This window comes from Scyliorhinus canicula, chromosome 15, assembly GCF_902713615.1.
Source record: "Scyliorhinus canicula chromosome 15, sScyCan1.1, whole genome shotgun sequence".
In the NCBI taxonomy this organism is placed as follows: Eukaryota; Metazoa; Chordata; class Chondrichthyes; order Carcharhiniformes; family Scyliorhinidae; genus Scyliorhinus; species Scyliorhinus canicula.
The window spans coordinates 9,585,771-9,607,278 of record NC_052160.1 but is presented as its reverse complement, the minus strand read 5'-3'; the positions used below and the strand labels follow the sequence as shown (position 1 = coordinate 9,607,278).

The following is a 21,508-nucleotide window of genomic DNA, read 5'->3' as shown; positions in this document are numbered from 1 at the left end:
CAATTGGATAGCGAGGGCTGGATTCTCCACCAGCGGGATTCTCCGCTGTGCCGGCAGCAGACACACGTTCCCGGGTTTCCCGGCGGCCTGGGGTGGCCACAATGGGAAATCCCACTGGCAGGTGGCGGGAGTGAAGAATCCCACTGCCTGTGAGGGGGCGCAACACAGGAAACCCGGCTCGGGAAGCGGAGAATCCCGTCCTGAGCCCTTTTGATTTCCAATTGATATAGGAAGGCAGCATGAAAATGAAATGAAAATCACTTATTGTCACAAGTAGGCTTCAAATTAAGTGACTGTGAAAAGTCCCTAGTCGCCACATTCTGGCGCCTGTTCGGGGAGGCTGGTACGGGAATTGAACCGTGCTGCTGGCCTGCCTTGGTCTGCTTTCAAAGCCAGCGATTCAGCCCACTGTGCTAAGATTTCCAGGGCTGAGAGGTGTGCACGTTCAAAGAAAACGTCACGGAAACTCCCAGTTAATTTCATGTCTCCATGCCTTTTCTCCGGGAAAGCAGTTTTCAGGAAATCAATCTTTAATTCCTGGAGCTGAGGTGCTCCGTCGGTGTTGATTTGGAGATTGACCTGCTGACTAGCCAGTCTGCTTTGTCATTCAAATGTAACCTTTGTTGTCAATAAATCATTGCGATGTTGGAATAGGTATGGGGAAAATCCAAGAGGAAGTGGTTTACCTAAAAATATAGGCCTTGTACGTAAAGCTAAGCCTGAGGTAATTTGAGCGTCTGCATTCGAATTATGTTACCGCAAAAGGAAAGATTAAAAAAATTATTTACTCCTTGAACATTATTGGGATCATTTCATTTCCTCTAAGTATTTTTCTTCTGGGCAACACAAATGTAAAGAAGTAAGTATTAAAGTGAGTACCAAACGGCATTAAGAAAATAAAATTTCAGAAAGATTTTCCTCTTGTTTCCTGATCTCGCTCTTACACCTGTTGGAAACTGCTAAAGCCTAAAGCAGACGGTTCAAATTGCGTCAAGCGCGACTCCCAAAACCAAAACAAAACACCCCACGATGTCTTACCTTGCACATTCCTCACTGACCTTTGGTTGAAACAATCAAACTTCTCTCCCTGTGTTCCCCTTCGGCCGTTCCCTTGCCGGTTCCGTGAGGTTTGTGCGGCACTTTGCGTTGGCTGTTTGCACTTTGTTCCTGCCCTGCCCTTCTGTGGGCAGTGCACCTTAATCAAATCACACACATCCTGCTTCTCGCTGCTTGCTCACCGCATTAACTACAGTGGGAGAATGGGAGGAGCCTGAATGCTTTGTTACCCACACATTAACTCCTGCAATAATATACTGCTGCGTCAGGCTTCCAAGTCAAAACTTGCTTCTGATTAATATGAGGGAGATACCGTGTCAAAAAGTAACTTCGTGGCCCATCTTTGTATTTTGACGTGAGGTTAACTTTCCTGATTTTGTGAATCTCTCTTTTAATTTCTCCTTTTGTTCTACCGTCTTTTGCTCAGCACAGGAAGTTCGGAATTAAAAAATGACTGTCTCAGGGAAGCTTTTCACCCTTTATGTTGTCCAGGAGTGCGGTATGTTCGGAATAACTCGTTGAACATCGAGCTGTTGTGACGTGTATCTGTGTCGTATAATAATAATCTTTATTGCCACAAGTAGGCTTACATTATCACTGCAATGAAGTTACTGTGAAAAGCCCCTAGTCGCCACATTCCGGCGCCTGTTCGGGTAGACTGAGAGGGAGAATTCAGAATGTCCAATTCACCTAACAGCTCGTTTTTCGGGACTTGTGGGAGGAAACCGGAGGAAACCCACGCAGACACAGGGAGAACGTGCAGACCCGGCACAGACATTGACCCAAGCCGGGTATCGAACCCGGGACCCTGGCGCTGTGAAGCCGCAGTGCTAACCACTGTGCTACCGTGCTGCGAGTATGTGTTTTATGGACTAGGCAGGCTTTGTGAGACGGGGGGGGGGGGGATTCTCCAGTCTGCCAGCCGCGTGTTTCTCCGACACGCACGCCGTTTGCTGGCGGTCAGATTCTAACCTCCCACCGCTTGTCAATGGGATTTCTCCTTGTAACCACGCCTCACCGCCCGGAACCCCGCTGGCGGGTGTCCGCTGCCGGCGGGAAAATTCAACGGCAACGACCAGAGGATTCCGTCCGACACTTCCATCTTTGAAGTTGACTAACTTCTACATATCATAAAAGAAAAACTCACTGTAGCGCCACCACCCACGAGAGGCTGTAATTACAGTGTGACAGGTTTACATAGGAACCTTCCATTATAAATGTGGATGGAGGAATTTTTCATGAATGTTTGAAAATAAGGATGGAACATGTGACTTTTAGATAATAGAACGGCACGATGGCCATTAGGACTGCTGCTTCACGGTACCGAGGACCCGTGTTCGTTCCCGCACCCAGTTTATCCGATGTGAAACCCCATCTTGTTCACCAATATTCTTCAGGGAATAAAATCTGCCGTCCTCACCCTGGTCTGGCCTACATGTGACTCCAGACCCACAGCAATGTGGTTGACTCTTAGCTGCCCTCTGAAATGGCCTCGCAAGCCACTCAGTTCAAGGACGATTAGGGATGGCCTTACCCAGGACATCCATATCCCATGAAAGAATAAAGAGGAAACAGAATCTGCTAAAGGATTGTGTGTTCTGTGCTGAGATGGGGTTGCACCATTTTCACATGGTCACGATTGCAAATGGAGTCATCTTAAAGATGGGTACCTTTCATCAGAATGCCCAGAAGTGGCGGGCATGCGTCAACTGACATTTCAACCCTCAGCTCAAGATCTGAAGACGGATGACACAGAGTCGGGATTAATGGGTCTTCTTTTGGATGGCAAGATGTAACTAGGGGGGGTGCCACAGGGGGGTCCTTGGACCCCAGCGATTTACAATCTATATAAATGACTTGGATGCAGAGATAGAAGGTTCTATAGTCAACTTTGCAGACAACACAAAAATATGTGGGACAGTAAGTTGCAATGAGGAAATAGGAACCTTGCAAGTTGACAGAGATAGGTTAGGAGACTGGGCCAAAATGTGGCAGATGCAGTTTTAAGTGGATAAGTGTGAGGTCGTGCATTTTGGCCCGAAAAATGGGAAGGCAACAGATTATCTAAATGGGGAGGGTGCTCCGTTGCAGAGGGATCTGGGTGTCCTGGTGCATGAGTCACAGAAAACGAGCATGAAGGTACAGCAGATAATACAGAAAGTGAATGGAATGTTGGTATTTATAGCTGTAGGAATAGAATATAAAGGTAGGGAAGTGTTGTGGCGACTGTACAAGGCATTGGTAAGACCGCACCTGGAGTATTGTGCACAGTTTTGGTTCCTTATTTGAGGAAAGATGTAGTGGCATTAGAGGCAGGTCAGAGGAGGTTCACTAGGTTGATTCCAGAGATGAAGGGTTTGTCGTAGGAGGAGAGATTGAACAGTTTAGAGCTATACTCTCTGGAGTTTGGAAGAATGAATGGAGATCAAATTGAGGTAAACAAGATGATAAAAGGTGTGGATAAAGTAGACGTGGAGCAGATGCTTCCTATTGTAGGGCATTCTAAAACAAGAGATCATAGTCTCCGGATTAGAGGTAGCAAATTTAAAACGGAGTTGAGGAGAAACTACTTCTCCCAAAGGGTTGTGAACCTGTGGAATTCGCTACCCCAGAGTGCGGTGGATGCTGGGGCAGTGAGTAAATTTAAGGAGGAGTTCGACAGGTTTTTAATTGGTAATGGGTTGAAGGGTTATGGAGAACGGGCAGGACGGTGGAGTTAAGGCCAGAATAAGATCAGCCATGATCGAATGGCGGAGCAGACTCGATCATTTGGCCTAATTCTGCTCCGATATCCCAGGTTCGGTTCCTGGCTTGGGTCACTGTCTGTGTGGAGTCTGCACGTCCTCCCCCTGTGTGCGTGGGTTTCCTCCGGGTGCTCCGGTTTCCTCCCAGAGTCCAAAGATGTGCAGGTTAGGTGGTTTGGCCATGATAAATTACCCTTAGTGTCCAAACAAAAGGTTGGGTGGGGTTACTGGGATACGGGGAGGGCTGGGTAGGGTGCTCGATCATGAAGTGTATGTCCTTCATCATGGAGGGCCGGTGCAGAGTCGATGAGCTGAATGGCCTCCTTCTGCACTGTAAAGTCTATGATTCTATGAAGCATGCTGGCTGGAGCTTGGGGTTTTACCACCCCTCCACCACCCTGGGCACAAATGGCAATCTTCCATGAATTGAGATGGGTTACCTAGACAGCATCTCTTGCCCAACTCCCCAGGCAGGCAAAGGAGGCAATGACGTCAGGGACAGAGTTAACCACATCAGCTGTTGATGGGGGGGGGGGGGGGGGGGGGGGGGGGGGAGGGGGGTGATGTGAGCAAAGAGAGATTTATAGCGGAGTGGAGTGAACATTATGGAAGAATAAAGAAGGAACTCCACCGTCCATTGTTGAATTAATCATTGCCAAATGCTCGCTCAACGTGGTTATTTAAAATGCCATTCTGGAGGATGTTTATGGATGCAATCGTCGTGGATATAACAGTTACGTTATTTTCCTCGCTGCTGCTTTTCTTTGGTCTTCTCCTGTTTACGTGTTCCACTCGACTCCAGCAAGGTGGGGCCTTGTTATGCACCGCACACCACAACAGGGAGTTGACGTGGCAACCAAGGAATCATGTGTCCCCACGAGGTTGTCACAGCTACTCCCTGCCACTTACTTCTAAATCCTCTTGGAAAACAAACGTACAGCCTGCCGACCTGACCTGCACTAACCCAAAAGGTTGTTAACCATTTACACATTGGTCTTCAGCTATTTGGCTGATAGTCACAGAGGTATGAGCGCAATGGGGCGGGTTAAAGCAGAAACTGGTTTGACCTGATTCCAAAGCAGAGGCAATTGCTTTCAGAGAATATGAAGTCTTTAAGCTTTTTCTCTTCACCCTTAAGGATCGACAGGATTCCCCCATCATCAACACAAACTAACCCAAATCAAAGTGCCCTGTTGTGGAGGGACTCAACGAATAAAGCCCCCTGTAGTGGGGGGGGGGGGGGGGGGGGGGGGTGGAGCAGTGGGGCTGGACATGTGGCTCAGTGATAGGCAGCGATAGACAAAGATGTTGTGGACAGAAAGACATAAAGAATTTTTAAATCATTAAAAAGACAAAAGAACGAAGCATATCAAATAAAAGCAAATTACTGTGGATGCTTGAATCTGAAACACAAAACAGAAACTACTGGACAATCACAGCAGGTCTGTGGAAAGAGAACAGAGCTAGTGTTTCGAGTCTGAACATAGAACATAGAACAGTACAGCACAGAACAGGCCCTTCGGCCCTCGATGTTGTGCCGAGCAATGATCACCCTACTCAAACCCACGTATCCACCCTATACCCGTAACCCAACAACCCCCCCCTTAACCTTACTTTTTAGGACACTACGGGCAATTTATCACGGCCAATCCACCTAACCCGCACATCTTTGGTCTGTCGGAGGAAACCGGAGCACCTGGAGGAAACCCACGCACACACGGGGAGGACGTGCAGACTCCGCACAGACAGTGACCCAGCCGGGAACCGAACCTGGGACCCTGGAGCTGTGAAGCATTTATGCTAACCACCATGCTACCGTGCTGCCCCAGGTTGGTTCTTCGTCAAAGGTGGAGAGAGCTAGATATAGGATCAGATTTATACTGTAGTGGGGGGGGGGAGGGGGGGGGGGAGCAGTGGGGCTGGACATGTGGCCCAGTGATAGGCAGCGATAGACAAAGATGTTGTGGACAGAAAGACATAAAGAATGTAAATGGGGGTGATTAAGGCTAAGACGGGAGCTGATAGTGGCACATAAAGAGATTAGAATGTGTCAATGGCAGAAGAAAGATGAGCAGTGAGTCAAGCGGCAACTTGGAACAGGGAACAGATGGCCCAAGTGGGGTGGGAGGAAGGGAGTCAATGGTGAGGGGAAAAACAGATTGATGGGAGGAATGAAAATAAATTGGTAGAAATAAAAATGGGTTGAAGGGAGAGGAGAGACTTCACAGTCTGATGTTGTTGAACTCAATGTTAAGTGCTAAGGGCTGTAATGTTCCTCCAGTTTGTGTTGGGTTTCACTAGGACGTTAATGAGGCCAAGCACCTCATGATCTGGCTGCACCAACCCCCTTCCTGGCAACCCCCTCAGAAAATCCACGGCAACATGATGTCAGAACGGTGTGAATCATAACTGGCTTCAAAAAGCATGGCTAGCAACACTTCTGAGGAGGGCTCAAAGGAGGGCTCTGTGCTGCTCAATACTGGCTCAGTCTGCCGGGTCCTTCATCATGGAATGCATGTTCATCATCATGGAATGCATGTCCTTGATCATGGAGTGCATGTCCATCATCATGGAGTGCATGTCCATCATCATGGAGTACATGTCCATCATCATGGAGTGCATGTCCATCATCATGGAGTGCATGTCCATCATCATGGAGTGCATGTCCTTGATCATGGAGTGCATGTCCTTGATCATGGAGTGCATGTCCTTGATCATGGAGTGCATGTCCTTCATCATGGAGTGCATGTCCATCATCATGGAGTGCATGTCCATCATCATGGAGTGTATGTCCTTCATCATGGAGTGCATGTCCTTCATCATGGAGTGTATGTCCTTCATCATGGAGTGCATGTCCATCATCATGGAGTGCATGTCCATCATCATGGAGTGCATGTCCTTCATCATGGAGTGCATGTCCTTCATCATGGAGTGCATGTCCTTCATCATGGAGTGCATGTCCTTCATCATGGAGTGTATGTCCTTCATCATGGAATGTATGGCCTTCATCATGGAGTGCATGTCCTTCATCATGGAGTGCATGTCCTTCATCATGGAGTGCATGTCCTTCATCATGAAATGCATGTCCTTCATCATGAAATGCATGTCCTTCATCATGGAGTGTATGTCCTTCATCATGGAGTGTATGTCCTTGATCATGGAGTGCATGTCCTTGATCATGGAGTGCATGTCCTTCATCATGGAGTGCATGTCCTTCATCATGGAGTGCATGTCCTTGATCATGGAGTGTATGTCCTTCATCATGGAGTGTATGTCCTTCATCATGGAGTGTATGTCCTTCATCATGGAGTGCTTGTCCTTCATCATGGAGTGTATGTCCTTCATCATGGAGTGTATGTCCTTCATCATGGCATGTATGTCCTTCATCATGGAGTGCTTGTCCTTCATCATGGAGTGCATGTCCTTCATCATGGAGGGCATGTCCTTGATCATGGAATGCATGTCCTTGATCATGGAATGCATGTCCATCATCATGGAGTGCATGTCCTTGATCATGGAGTGTATGTCCTTCATCATGGAGTGTATGTCCTTCATCATGGAGTGCATGTCCTTCATTATGGAGTGCATGTCCTTCATTATGGAGTGCATGTCCTAGATCATGGAGTGCATGTCCTTGATCATGGAGTGCATGTCCTTGATCATGGAGTGCATGTCCTTCATCATGGAATGCATGTCCTTCATCATGGAATGCATGTCCTTCATCATGGAGTGCGTGTCCTTGATCATGGAATGCATGTCCTTCATTATGAAATGCATGTCCTTCACCATGGAGTGCATGTCTCTGATCATGGAGTGTATGTCCTTCATCATGGAGTGTATGTCCTTCATCATGGAGTGCATGTCCTTGATCATGGAGTGCATGTCCTTCATCATGGAGTGTATGTCCTTCATCATGGAATGCATGTCCTTCATCATGGAGTGCATGTCCATTATGGAGTGCATGTCCATCATCATGGAGTGTATGTCCTTCATCACGGAATGCATGTCTTGCATCTTGCAATGCATGTCCTTCATCATGGAGGGCATGTCCTTGATCATGGAATGCATGTCCTTGATCATGGAATGCATGTCCATCATCATGGAGTGCATGTCCTTGATCATGGAGTGTATGTCCTTCATCATGGAGTGTATGTCCTTCATCATGGAGTGCATGTCCTTCATTATGGAGTGCATGTCCTTCATTATGGAGTGCATGTCCTAGATCATGGAGTGCATGTCCTTGATCATGGAGTGCATGTCCTTGATCATGGAGTGCATGTCCTTCATCATGGAATGCATGTCCTTCATCATGGAATGCATGTCCTTCATCATGGAGTGCGTGTCCTTGATCATGGAATGCATGTCCTTCATTATGAAATGCATGTCCTTCACCATGGAGTGCATGTCTCTGATCATGGAGTGTATGTCCTTCATCATGGAGTGTATGTCCTTCATCATGGAGTGCATGTCCTTGATCATGGAGTGCATGTCCTTCATCATGGAGTGTATGTCCTTCATCATGGAATGCATGTCCTTCATCATGGAATGCATGTCCATTATGGAGTGCATGTCCATCATCATGGAGTGTATGTCCTTCATCACGGAATGCATGTCTTGCATCTTGCAATGCATGTCCTTTGGGGTGGCATGGTGCCACAGTGGTTAGCACTGTTGCTTCACAGCTCCAGGGTCCCAGATTTGATTCCCCACTGCGGAATCTGCAATTTCTCCTAATGTCTGCGTGGGTTTCCTCCGGGTGCTCCAGTTTCCTCCCACAGTCCAAAGATGTGCAGGTTAGGTGAATTGGCCATAATAAATTGCCCTGAGTGTGTCCAAAAAGGTTAGGTGGGGGTACGGGGATAGGATGGAGGTGTGGGCTTAAATAGGGTGCTCTTTCCAAGGGCCTGTGCAGACTCGATGGGCCGAATGGTCTCCTTCTGCACTGTAGATTCTATGCTTCTATGATTCAATGTCCTTCATCATGGAATGCATGTCCTTTATCATGGAGTGCATGCCCACCATCATGGAGTACATGTTCTGTAACGCAGCCTTTCAGTCCAAGGAGTTTACCTGGCATCCCTTCCTGATTTTCCTGAGCCTGCCTTTGTACCTCCAACAACTTGAGGCCTGACTGAGTCCAGAGGCTCATCATCTGACTGGGACTCAGCGGATTCCTGGCCTCCAGAAATACTATCACCCTGGAAGGTACCTGCCCCTGCCGACTGTGACTCAGATCGTGTGATGTGTGCTCACCAGATTGTGACCCCCCCCCCCCAGGCTGCTCTGGAACTCGATCCCACCGAGGTGATGTATCTCTGCACAGCTGAAGGGTATGGATGAGCGTAGCGATGGTTTTTGATACCGCGGTCCATGTTTCCCGCCTCTGTGCTGCTGGTTGTAGCTGGTATTGAGGACCTGGTTGGTGCTGTCGCTGGATTGTTTCCTTGACGTGCCTGCGACAGAAGGAGAGGTCGTTAGTGCCGGGCAGAGCCTGAGAAACAGGAGACATGACTCAGTGTTGTTGTCTGATGGAAGATGCAGTGCTAGATCCTCACTTGATTTATCGCTGCCGACCTCACCATCGGTACGGGAGCAGTCGATGTACTCCCCAGTCAGCTGGCTGGCTCCAAATCCATGAGAACCTTCATCTCCGCCATCCCTCCACCCTGTCTGAGATCGCCCCCTCTCGTGAGCCTGCCTCTCTTGCTTGAAGGCAGATGGAGCGAGTTTCAGCAGGGTGTGTGCCAGGGCAGATGGTACGGATGCCTGGCATATGTGATAGTGAGTGGGACGTGCGAGGTGATAAGGATATGGCCCACAGGCGATATGAAGATGTGTGTGTGGGAGGGCGAGAGGTGGTGTCCCTTGAGCTGGCAGTGAGTGAGGTCCCTGGGTTAGTGAGTGTGAGTTGAGAGTGATGAGAAGAGTGACTTTCCCTGGCAGAATGGAGGAGATCACTCATTCACTCCCTACGCTGGAGGGATCCACAGGGCAATGGCACTGACCAGCTCTGCCACTGCCTCCCAAGGTGGCATCATGTCCTTGATGGCTGGTTCTTGCGGGTAGAGGACATCACGCCGGGCTTCTACTGCATTCACCAGCCTCTCCAGGGAGTGGTCCGCAAACCTGGTGGGGGATTTCTCGGCAGCCCACGAGGTGTGACTGGTGTGCGTTGGGGCAGCGTTTAAGTGTGGCGCCCCGATGATCGCAGCGCTGTGCTGATGGCAGTGTGGATGAATCAGAGGCCTCCCCGCCAGCAATATGGCATGGAACCCACGGCTGAAAACCTTTGGCACTAAGTACGGCAGGAAAAACCCAAATTACTGTTGGTGGGCTCAACACCAAATTAAACTCCCGCACCAGCCTTTGCCGATTTCTGGAAAAATCTCTTTACAAAAGGGAGGAGGTTATGCTGAATCTTCCTAAAACTCTGGTTAGTGTTTGTCCCCAGTTCTGGTTGCTGTGGTGATCTGCATCACTGAATATACAAGGGGTTAATGGAAATACACTACTACTAAGTAACCACTAGAGGGAGCACCAGAGATGTCATGACACAGACATGCAACCAATGGGTCATTAGAACAGGACACAACCAATGGATAATCAGGACACCCAGAGGTGGCATTACCACAAGGGGGCACTACATGACCCATATAAAGAGGACAAGGCACACAGGCTCTGCCTTTTCCACCGGCAGAAACCTAGAGAGCAGGGCAGGGTTGATGAACAGCAACATCACACCCTAGCACGTGGTCGAGAGCAAACATTATAGTCAGTGGAATAGACTGAGTTACTAGAGAGGCAGATTAGCAGAGTGTCGAACTCATTTAGGAGCATTGTTAATCATTCAATAAATACGTTAAACTTATCTCCGAGTCTGGAGCATCTTTCAGCAAAGCCTACATCAAGTGGCAGCTTATGTTACTGGCAATAACATAACACAACAGTCACCTCATGTTAGGAAGGATGTGAGTGTCCTTGTGGAGGTGTAGAGGGAGTCCTACCAGAATGGTTCCAGAGGTGAGGGCGTTTAGACACAAGGTGATGGTGGAGACTGAGGGGAGGTGGGATACGGGATTGTTCCAGGTTTAGGTAAGGTGGACAAAAATACCGTTCCCCATTATCTGGTGGAAACAAGGACGAGGGGACAGATTTAAGGATTTGGGCAAGCGGGGGTGGGGGGGGGGGGGGGTGAACATGAGGAAGAACTTTTTTCCACAGTGCAGCACCACCAGAGCGCCTGGCTGGCAGTACAGGATGCCAATCTGACAGTGCCAAGGTACCCAGGTTGCCCATGCCAGAGGTCAGGCCCGGGGTGACTCGCCCTGAAGAAGCGGAGTGACGGGGGGGGGGGGGGGGGGGGGGCACGGCTCGAGGACACAAGAAAACATAAGTTGGGTGAAGTCAGGGGTCCGGTGGGGTCGCTGAGGGGTGTCGAACTCAGTGCTCTGGTAATGGTGGAAGGGGAGACGATGAACGATTTTGAAGGGAATTGGATGGGCACGAAGGGAATGGGCTGGCAGGAGTACAGCGGGGGAGTGGGAATGACTGGATTTCTCTACGGAATGCCAGCATGGACTCGATGGGCAGAATGGTCTCATTCTGCTCTGTAAACGACGCCATGACCTCGGTACAGGAGGAGGCATTTGGTTCCTCAAACCTGTTCTGCTGTTCAGTGAGCGCACGGCTGATCTAACTCAATAAAACCGCCTTTCCCCAAAATCATTCAACAACAAGAATTGATAAATCTCAGATTTGAAATGATTTAGCATCAGTTGCTGTTTGAGGTCGAGCGCTCCAAACTCTGACCATACTTTGTGTGTGGAAATGTTTCCTATCGGGAGGAATTCAACGTCCTCCTTCTGTGGCCAGTTTGGGGTGGGGGGTATTTAATTGCACAGGCGGGTGGCGATCCCATCACATTCCCACCTCATCGCCGGGTACCACTGCCAGGGTGCCAGGCTGGCAGTGCCAAGGTGCCCTGGTGGCAGGTTGCCCATGCCAGGGTTGGGCTGGGGTGCCTTGCCCTTAAGTGGTGGGGTGAGCGGGGGGGGGGGGGGGGGGGGTTGCTCGAGGACCCCGGAAGATGTAGGTTGGGTGAAGGGCAGGTGAGGGTGGTTCGGAGGCCGCGGTGGGTTCGCTTTGCGGGGGTGGGGTTGGGGAGGGGGGGGGTTGGAAGATCGCAGCCTCTCCGAGAAACAGCCCGCTAAACGCGGCCAAAAGCACCTCTCTTTTTCCCCCATTGAATTGCGGCCACTCAGTGACTGACCAGTGACCTTGGCATCGGAAAAGGGGAACCTCCCCCCTTGCTGCAGAACCCCATGCCCCCTGACCACCCCAGCCACCACCCTCCCCAAGCCACCCTCGCCACACTCACCAGTGTCTGGGGTCCGATGATGATACAGGGTCTTGGGCGGAAGAAATGTGTCATTAATGCACTTCACCTTGTTTTAGGTTCAATTTAACAGTTATCAGCTTGCACCTGTTGCCTGTGTCCAGCAGGTGTCAGTATTGATCTGCCTCAAAATCTTGTTACGATTTCCCAATAGAGACCAGTAACCGTAAATAAAATAAATAAAAACTTCCATTTAATAGCTGAAAGGGTGGTACAAGATTTCACGTTTTGCGCAACTTTCCCCTTTTAATTCCATCACAACCAAAAATCCCACTTCCCCATTATACTGTCCCCTCAGGGAGAAATTCATTTGTCCCTGAATTAGTCTGAAGCAATTCTTCGCCCCTGAAAGTTGGCTTCCATTCTTATCCTTTCCAAGCCCAGTCGATTGTAACCCCCGATCTGTCTTTATGCTGAGGGATTCCTCGGTGATTCTCCCTCGAGCTCAAGCTCGGCGAATCATCCAGCCTCCTTTAAAATCCTCACACATTTGGTCTTTTCAATCCAAGCCATACATAGAAACATACAAAATGAAAGCAGGAGGAGGCCATTCGGCCCTTCGAGCCATTCATTATGATCATGGCTGATCATCAAGTTCAACACCCTGTTTCCTCCTTCCTCCATATCCCTTGATCCCTTTAGCACCAAGAGCTATATCTAATTCCTTCTTGATACATTTCGTTCTCTTTCCAAATCATTAATATATAATGTGAACATGTGGGGTCCTAACACAGATCCATGTGGTACCCCACTAGTCACTGCCTTACCAATTGGAAAAAGACCCATTTATTAAAATTTTCTGCTTCCTGTCTGCCAACCAGCTTTCTATCCATCTCAAGACTCTCCGCAATCCCATGCGCTTTAACTTTACATAGTCATCTGCTGTGTGAGAACTTGTTGCAAACCTTCTTAGAAAGGTTATTTGGACTCCGAATGTTAACGCTTTCTCCCCACAGATGCTTCCAGGCCTGCTGTGTTTATCCAGCATTTTCTGTTTTTATTTCTTAAAAGCCATTCTTCTCTCAAAGTCCTTTTCTATGACAACATGAATCACATGGGCCCCGTATTGAGGGAGAAAAGCTGATTAGCTATCCTTAACTATTCCCAACTCTCTTTTATGTTGGAAATAAATGGAAAGTTCAAAGCATACCTGCTTCCCAGCCGACATTCTCCACATTTTTCTGGGACTTTGGAGACTCACAGTCGATCCATTATGCACAGTCAGACTGCGGTAAAGAGTTTGCACCTTCTTCCTGGTAAAACAATCCAAGCCCCCTTTAAATGGGCAGTTTAAAGCAGTGTTTTTTTAACTCTTTTTCCCGGGACCCACTTTTGTCAGCTGGCCAACCTCCGTGACCCACGCTGGCCAACCTTTGTGACCCACGCCGGCCAACCTCCGTGACCCACGCTGGCCAACCTTCGTGACCCACGCCGGCCAACCTTCGTGACCCACGCTGGCCAACCTTCGTGACCCACGCCGGCCGACCTTCGTGACCCACGCCGGCCAACCTTCGTGACCCACGCCGGCCGACCTTCGTGACCCACGCCGGCCGACCTTCGTGACCCACGCCGGCCGACCTTTGTGACCCACGCCGGCCGACCTTCGTGACCCACGCCGGTCAACCTTTGTGACCCACGCTGGTCAACCTTTGTGACCCACGCCGGCCGACCTTTGTGACCCACGCCGGCCAACCTTTGTGACCCACGCCAGCCGACCTTTGTGACCCACGCCAGCCGACCTTCGTGACCCACCATTATTTCTTACCTTGAATGCGACAGGTAAGCCTGCTTGGTCCTCACGATCTCGCTCGCTTTGTCATTCAATGTTACATTTCTGCGAAGGACTGCAGCTGACGATGTAAGTTTAGCTGCATAGTCTGAAAAAAAATCAAGACTCGCCATGAGTAGTCTTCAAACGTTTTTGAAGTTTTGAAGGTTTTAAACTTTCATTTGCCAGCACTTCCCTGAATATAACACACATAGGGCTGGATTCTCCCAAAATGATATGATGTCCCCGCACCGGCATAAAAACAGTGGAGAATTACTCCATAAATTCCTTGAAAAAAGTTAAACAAATTCACAGCCCTGCAGGGAGCTAGCAGAATGTATCTCACAGTGTTTGCTGCTGATACGGGCCCCTGCACTTCCGGGTCAGAGGCCGCGCATGCGCAAGGCGGTGACCTCCAGCTGCTACGCCGTGCTCCATGGCGGACTCAGACCGCGGAGTTAGGCAAAAGAAATAAAGTCCCCGATCGGCCACGCGCCCGATCAGACCCTGCACATTTCATCACTGACTGCCTATACCCCCCCCCTCCCCGGGGGTCTCCGATTCGCCCTCCCCCGACCGGGGTGTTGTGGACTGAGTCCGCAGCCGCCACGCCACCATCCCGATCGGCAATAGGTGGCTAGTTCCACGCTGTCAGGAACTCGGCTGGTCGGTAGCGGAGGATCGCTGGGTGGGCCTCTGGCAATGGCCCCCCGGTGGCGCGGCGTACTCCGCGGTCACGCCAATTTCGGGGCCCGGAGAATGGCCGGACCGGCGCTGGGCTCGATTATGGCGTGAAAGTGGATTCTCCGCCCCGCCGCCGGCTGCGATTTCATTGGCAAAACTAACAATGACACACCTCAAGAAATTATTTTTGTTCTGTTTTGTTTCCGATTTCTGTTTTTTCTTTGTTGGGTGTTCACGAGAGGCCCTGGAGCTCTGGATACAGCTCACACCAGCACTGCTTTGTCCTGCTGTGGACTCTCCTGAGAAGCTCTCTCCAAAAGATATAGTTGTGAAATCCTGGCCTGTTTGTGTCTGCGGCCCTCTCTTCCTTTATTACAAAATGATCCATCTTCAGTTCTTCACACAGTCCTGTTACTTGCTTGCTGACAGCTGCAAAATGGAGGAATCGCTCCTCCTTTATGTTGCAACCAAACCATGGTTGTAGAGGGTGCGTGACGTCAGTGTACGAGTTCCTCTGCTGCCGCTTGTGGCAGGAAGGCTCCATGGTTTATATTTAAAAGCCGCTCGCGGCAACTGGACACTCCGCGACCAATCGGTCAAGACCCTCCCGACACCAGCCCGCGACTCACCCGTGGGTCCTGACCCTGAGTTGGAAAAACCTTGGTTTAAAGCATAAGTGTTTACAACCTGACATTCCCAACACCTTCTTAGGATTTTGGAGACTAGCAGTCAAACCTCTGTCAACCCAGATGCTTGAGCCACTGTCTTCAAGCGGGAACACTACGCGTTCTTTCCAACAAAATAATCTGTTTAATCCTCAACAGCCACATCACCCAGTCTGTTGCCAGGCAGATTTCAGAACAGGCCACATGACTCTCTTCATTTTACCCTGAATTTAAGTCAGATTATTGAACTTCATTCTTCACGGACTACAGTTCGAAGAGTGTGAGACGAGGACGTGAACCACCCACATTCACAGGGCATGGAAACATTTCTGGACTTTCAAGACCCAGTATACGCTCGCCCTCTGTTCCTTGCTATCTGTCATTTAGGAATGTGTAAAGCCTGTCTCATGCACGGCACGATGGTTAGCACTGCTGCCTCACAGCGCCAGGGTCCCGGGTTCGATTCCGACCTCGGGTGACTGCACATCTTTGGACTGTGGGAGGAAACCGGGGCACCCGGAGGAAACCCACGCAGACACGGGGAGAACGTGCAGACTCCGCACAGACAGTGACCCAAGGCCGGAATTGAACCTCAATTGAGCCTCTCAAACTCTCTTCCCCTCTGCTCTGGAGATGCGAGAAACCTTCAGAAAGACGACTGCGTTCTGCAGCCCAAGATTTATCTGGCTTGTCTGGATGACAGATTCAAACTGCACCCTCTCCCAGCTGGGGAGCCGTTTCCCTTTAGAGGTCTTCCCCACACAGCCAACACCAAATCAAACCCAACATCTCACCTTAAATATCCTTTTCCCTTTTTATCTGTGATACCATTGTCCCCTGCACAGTGGCGTGCAGGGGGGGGGGGGGGGGGGGGGGGGGGGGGGGGGGGGGGGGGCGACGGTGCATTGGCCCCGGGCATCCATTGGATGGGGGCATCCAATCAGAGAAGGAAATAATTTTTTTTTTTTTGTTTTAAATTTAGATTACCCAATTATTTTTTTCAATTAAGGGGCAATTTAGCGTGGCCAATCCACCTACTCTGCACATTTTGTGGGTTGTGAGGGCGAAACCAACGCAGACACGGGGCGAATGTGCAAACTCCACACGGACATTGACCCAGAGCCGGGATCGAACCTGGGACCTCAGTTCCGTGAGGCGGTTGTGCTAACCACTAGGCCACCGTGCTGCCCCAGAGAAGGAAAAAAGATAGTAATTTTAAAATTTCAGCGGTGATAAATCAATTTTTGGAGGCTCACCACACTGCAGAGGCAGTTGTTAGCCCTTTATTCCTTTAACATGATGTGCCCTTTCTGTCTAGAGAAAATGGTGCTTCTCCCCATCCCCCCACACGCATGCGCATGATGTACGTGGTGCAACCATCAAAAGCAACAAGCAGACGTGGCTGTTCGTTCCTGCGTTTCCTCAAGTCATAACTCATCTTTTCTTCAGCTTTTTGTGCATCTAGAATAGTTCTTTTACCTACTCAGGTCAGTGAACAGCTCTAGAACAGGTGCAACTACGTTTTTTATAGGTTCTTTGGTGATATTTAATGAAATATTTACGTGGGATGTAGTAAGAGTGAAGCCTGGATGATCAGAGGACTGCTATGGCATTTAATCTCGGAATAGGAGACATTTATTCCTTAACATGCTAATATTCGAATACAGATACCACTAATTTGCAAGTCTATGATATAAATTGCACAAAATTATCAGTGGAGAATCAGTGTGAAATAATTTGATACAAAGGAACAAAGAAATGAAATATGGTTTATCCGTCTGCAACTGACCGATTGTTTACCATTTTCTTCCCATTTTCTCATGCGTCTTACGGTTTTTGAGATAGAAAATGAAATGTTACGAGTATTTCGTGTAGAACCGAGTGGAGCACAGAACAGGAAAAAAAAGAGGGCCAGAGTCGAAGAAGAGTCCCATCAAAGAGGGGCATTAGATGCATGGATAAAAAGAAGTAAAGAAGAAGTAGGAGAACCTGGAGAAGTAAAAGATGATGTGGGTGCAGAGAAGGATTTTTCTGATACGGATTCAGCTCGGTCAGAACATAATACTCTCTCTCCTCAGTCTCGTTGTCAGGATGATGATCCATGTGAAGAAAATAAAGAAGATTTTAGCATATTTTTGCAAAGAAGCGATTTTGGCTGTTTGAAGAAACCGATTCTAGATCATTTGAAGATGACAATATTACAACATGGCCCTGAAAGATATCAGAATAAAAGTGGTCCATTTGCTGAGAAGGATGGGAGATCATTTTCCAAACAGTGGTTTGATAAAGTTTCCACAAACGGAGAAATTGTGGAGAGAAAATGGTTGTTATACTCTCCATATCGGAAAGCATGCTACTGTTTTGTTTGCTTTTTGTTTTCAAAGGAGCATTTGTCGTCTGTGTCAAACTTTGGAAAGGAAGACGGTTTCTCCACTTGGAGAAAATTAAACCCAACAATACCTGACCATGAGAAAAGCCCTTCTCATAGAGCTCACATGAGGGAATACCTGAACCTCGTAGTTCGACTCCATCATTCAACTACGATAGATGCTGAACTTCAACAGCAAATGTCTGCTGAAAAGAAAAGATGGAAAGCTATAACTGAACGGATTGTCGAGGTTATATGCTTTCTGGCAAAACAGAATCTGGCCTATCGTGGACATTGAGGAGAAGGAATATCTGGGTTATCAGAGCCAGGGGAGACAGTCAGTGAAAATACAGGAAACTTTCTAGCAACAATCAGACTTTTGGCCAAATATGATGACATCTTAGCAAAACACTTGCAGAGAGGGAAGAGAAACCAAAAAGTGTCACCTACTTGTCCAACAGAATTCAAAACGAAATAATCAATCTTCTTGGTGAAACTGTCAAGAATAATATAATTTCCGAAATTAAGGACGCAAAATATTTTAGCATAATGCTGGATTCAACTCCAGATATTGCCCATGAAGATCAGGTTTCTGAAATTCTGCGTTACGTTCATATTGATGAAAACAGAAAAGTAGAAATAAAGGAGACATTTCTGGGATTTTTTCAAGTCAACAAGAAAGATGCAGTCAGCCTGGTAAATAAAATTCAGGAAAAATTGGAAGAAGACAAAATTTCCATGAATGACTGTCGTGGTCAAGCATATGATAATGCAGCAGTTATGGCTGGAGTGAGAGGAGGTGTTCAACAAAAAATTCTTGAAGTTAACCCAAAAGCTGTGTTTGTGAACTGCGAGAACCACAGCCTCAATTTGGCCTGTGTCCATGCAAGTGAGGTGCAACCTGTTGTTACATTTTTTGGCATTCTAGGAAAACTCTTTACTTTTTTTTCTTCATCTACTTCTCGTTAGGAAGTGTTAAAATCATTTGTCACTCGGACTGTGAAAAGACAGTGTGACACAAGATGGAGTTCCAGCCATGATGCTGTGCAAGTAATCCACGAAGAGTGTGACAACGTTATTGCAAGCCTTCAACACCTGCTGTGAAGGAGAATTTTCAAGGGAAACTAAATCTGATGCAGGATCGCTACTGAACTCTATTCAACAGTTCCCGTTTATAGCTTTATTAAATTTTTGGTACTCAGTTTTATCATCAGTGGAGAAAGTCTCAAAACGTTTGCAGGATCCGAAAATGGGGTTCCATGAAGCTTCTTGTGATCTGAGAGGACTTATTCATATCTTGAATTTGAAGAATGACGAAATTATCCACAATGCAATAGATTTAGCCAATGAATATTGTGAAAATTGGGGAATACCAATTGCACGAACAAGGAGAAGAAGAATAATGCCTGGAGAGTCAGCAAGAGATAGTGGACTGACGGCACAAGAAGAAATGAATAGAGTAATGGTAGAGATTGTGAACAGATTAAAAACTGAAATTGAAGACCGCAGTGTCCGTCTTCAAAGACTCAGTGACCGATTTTCTTTTCTTCTGAACTTGAATTCAGTAGTGATTGGAGATGAACAAGAAAGAGAGAAATTAAAAAAAGGAATGTTCAGACTTTGCAAATTATTATGACAATGATGTGGTTGCAATTCAGTTATATGACAAAATGATTGATTTTGTGATGCTCCTTCGAGCTGGAGGGAATAGAGTTCCCCCTGATCCTAAAGATGCTCTGGAGTCTTTACTGCAGTATGGGAGGGATGTCTTTCCTACGCTGTGTGTTTCATACAGATTACTGCTTACAATCGCATTTTCAGTCGCAAGCTGTGAAAGGTCATTTTCAAAACTGAAATTAATAAAAACATATCTGAGGTCTTCTATGTCACAGGAGCGACTGACCAACCTGGATTTAATAAGCATTGAAAAAGAATTTCTCACTGTAAAAAGTGAAGTAGTTCAGGTGTTTTTGTGACAGGAGGTATCATTTGGGGAAAAGAACTTAATAAATTTGATTGATTTATATTAAAATTGAATAAAGCGTTTATTTCATGTTTCATCTGTGTTTATATATTCAAAATGTTTTCCTTTCTCATAATATTTCTCAGTATATTAGGCTTTATACTTGAGTCTTTGGGGCATACAATCAAGATTTGCCGGGCATCACCAGACCTCTGCATGCCACTGCCCCTGCACTTCTGTGAACTCAACTTTCCCAAAATATATAAATCTCTCATGTTCTCCGTTGGCTCCCACTTTTGCATCAAATAAAATTGAATAGCTTTCCTGTGCTTACTGATGAAACTGCAAGTTGTAAAAGCTCCTTACTCCCCCTTGAAAGTTAACAGCTGGGAAACAAAGGCCCTGATGCAAATTCCTAAACATTATAAATCACTTGATCAGAAACATCCCAGTGTAAATGAATACATCTAACACCTTTCCTCAATCATTCCAGACCAATGGTTTCTGTTGACCTTTCCCCAGCTTAATTTAATTGTTTACACAGCTACCTGTTATAATATCCACTCATGTATATAATGAGATGCAGACAGGCAGTGATTGACACACAGGATGACCAATGAACACACAACACAACAACCAATTACCAGACAGGACATCACCACTATAAAGTGCACAGGGCATTAAGAATCTCCCTCTCTCAGGACCCAGCTACTGAGACAGTCAGAGTGCACAAGCTAGTGAGCACTATCACCATGCGGTAGCTAGTAAGTCTGGTCAAGCCAGTAAGAGGTCATCAGTTAGATTAGTAGAGTGTCAACCCACAGCTGAACATGTACAGCAGTCCATAGTTAAATAAAACAGTGTTAGATCATCTCCTGTGTCAGACGTCTGTTTCTAGCTTCACTGCATCCAGTTGCAGTCAACGTCGAACCAACCTGCCTAACACATCACTACCCATGGCCTTCTTTGCAGAATAACACAATATTCCCCCAAAATAAAAGAAAACATCCATTTTCATACGAGAGAATCGAAAGCATCAGGGCAGTCTCAGAATAAGACTGTTTCTGCTGCCCGGAGAATTGAAAACATGGGGCACAGTAATAAAGGATAAAGGAGCTATCATTTAGGACTGGGATGAGGTGAATTTTCTTAAATGAAAGGGTTGTGGATCTTTGGAATTCTCTGTCCCAGAGTGTTGTGGCCTAATTGAGGTGGAAATCCAACAAAACACAGAAACTTAGAAAATAGAAGCAGGAGGAGGCCATTCAGCCCTTCGAGCCTGCTCTGCCATTCATTTTTTTTTTTAAAATTTAGATTACCCAATTATTTTTTCCCAATTAAGGGGCAATTTAGCGTGGCCAATCCACCTACTCTGCACATTTTTGGGTTGTGGGGGCGAAACCCACGCAGACACGGGGAGAATGTGCAAACTCCACACGGACAGTGACCCAGAGCCGGGATCGAACCTGGGACCTCAGCGCCGTGAGGCGGTTGTGCTAACCACTAGGCCACCGTGCTGCCGTGCTCTGCCATTCATTATGATCATGGCTGATCATCGAGTTCTATACCCTTTACATAGAATTTACAGTGCAGAAGGAGGCCATTCGGCCCATCGAGTCTGCACCGGCTCCTGGAAAGAGCACCCTATCCAAGGTTAACACCTCCACCCTATCCCCATAACCCTGTAACCCCACCCGACAGGGAAATTTTGGACACTAGGGGCAATTTATCACGGCCAATCCACCTAACCTGCACATCTTTGGACTGTGGGAGGAAACCCGAGCACCCGGAGGAAACCCACGCACACACGGGGAGGATGTGCAGACTCCGCACAGACAGTGACCCAAGCCGGAATCGAACCTGGG

At 47.7% G+C, this 21,508-nt stretch overlaps 1 protein-coding gene across 4 annotated transcripts in view; it reads right to left on the bottom strand.

The window, feature by feature from the left end:
* The window catches only part of smim22 (small integral membrane protein 22), a 31,090-nt gene extending 17,016 nt beyond the window's left edge, over positions 1 to 14,074 (bottom strand). For 2 of the 4 annotated variants that reach the window (XM_038820772.1, XM_038820771.1), the window contains exon 1: positions 1,039 to 1,246. The gene's annotated coding sequence lies outside the window, so the exon portion shown is untranslated. Of the gene's footprint in view, positions 1 to 1,038; positions 1,247 to 13,960 lie in introns of those variants that run through there. The other 2 variants (XM_038820774.1, XM_038820773.1) reach the window with 2 other exon arrangements.
* Positions 14,075 to 21,508: the final 7,434 nt, after the last annotated feature.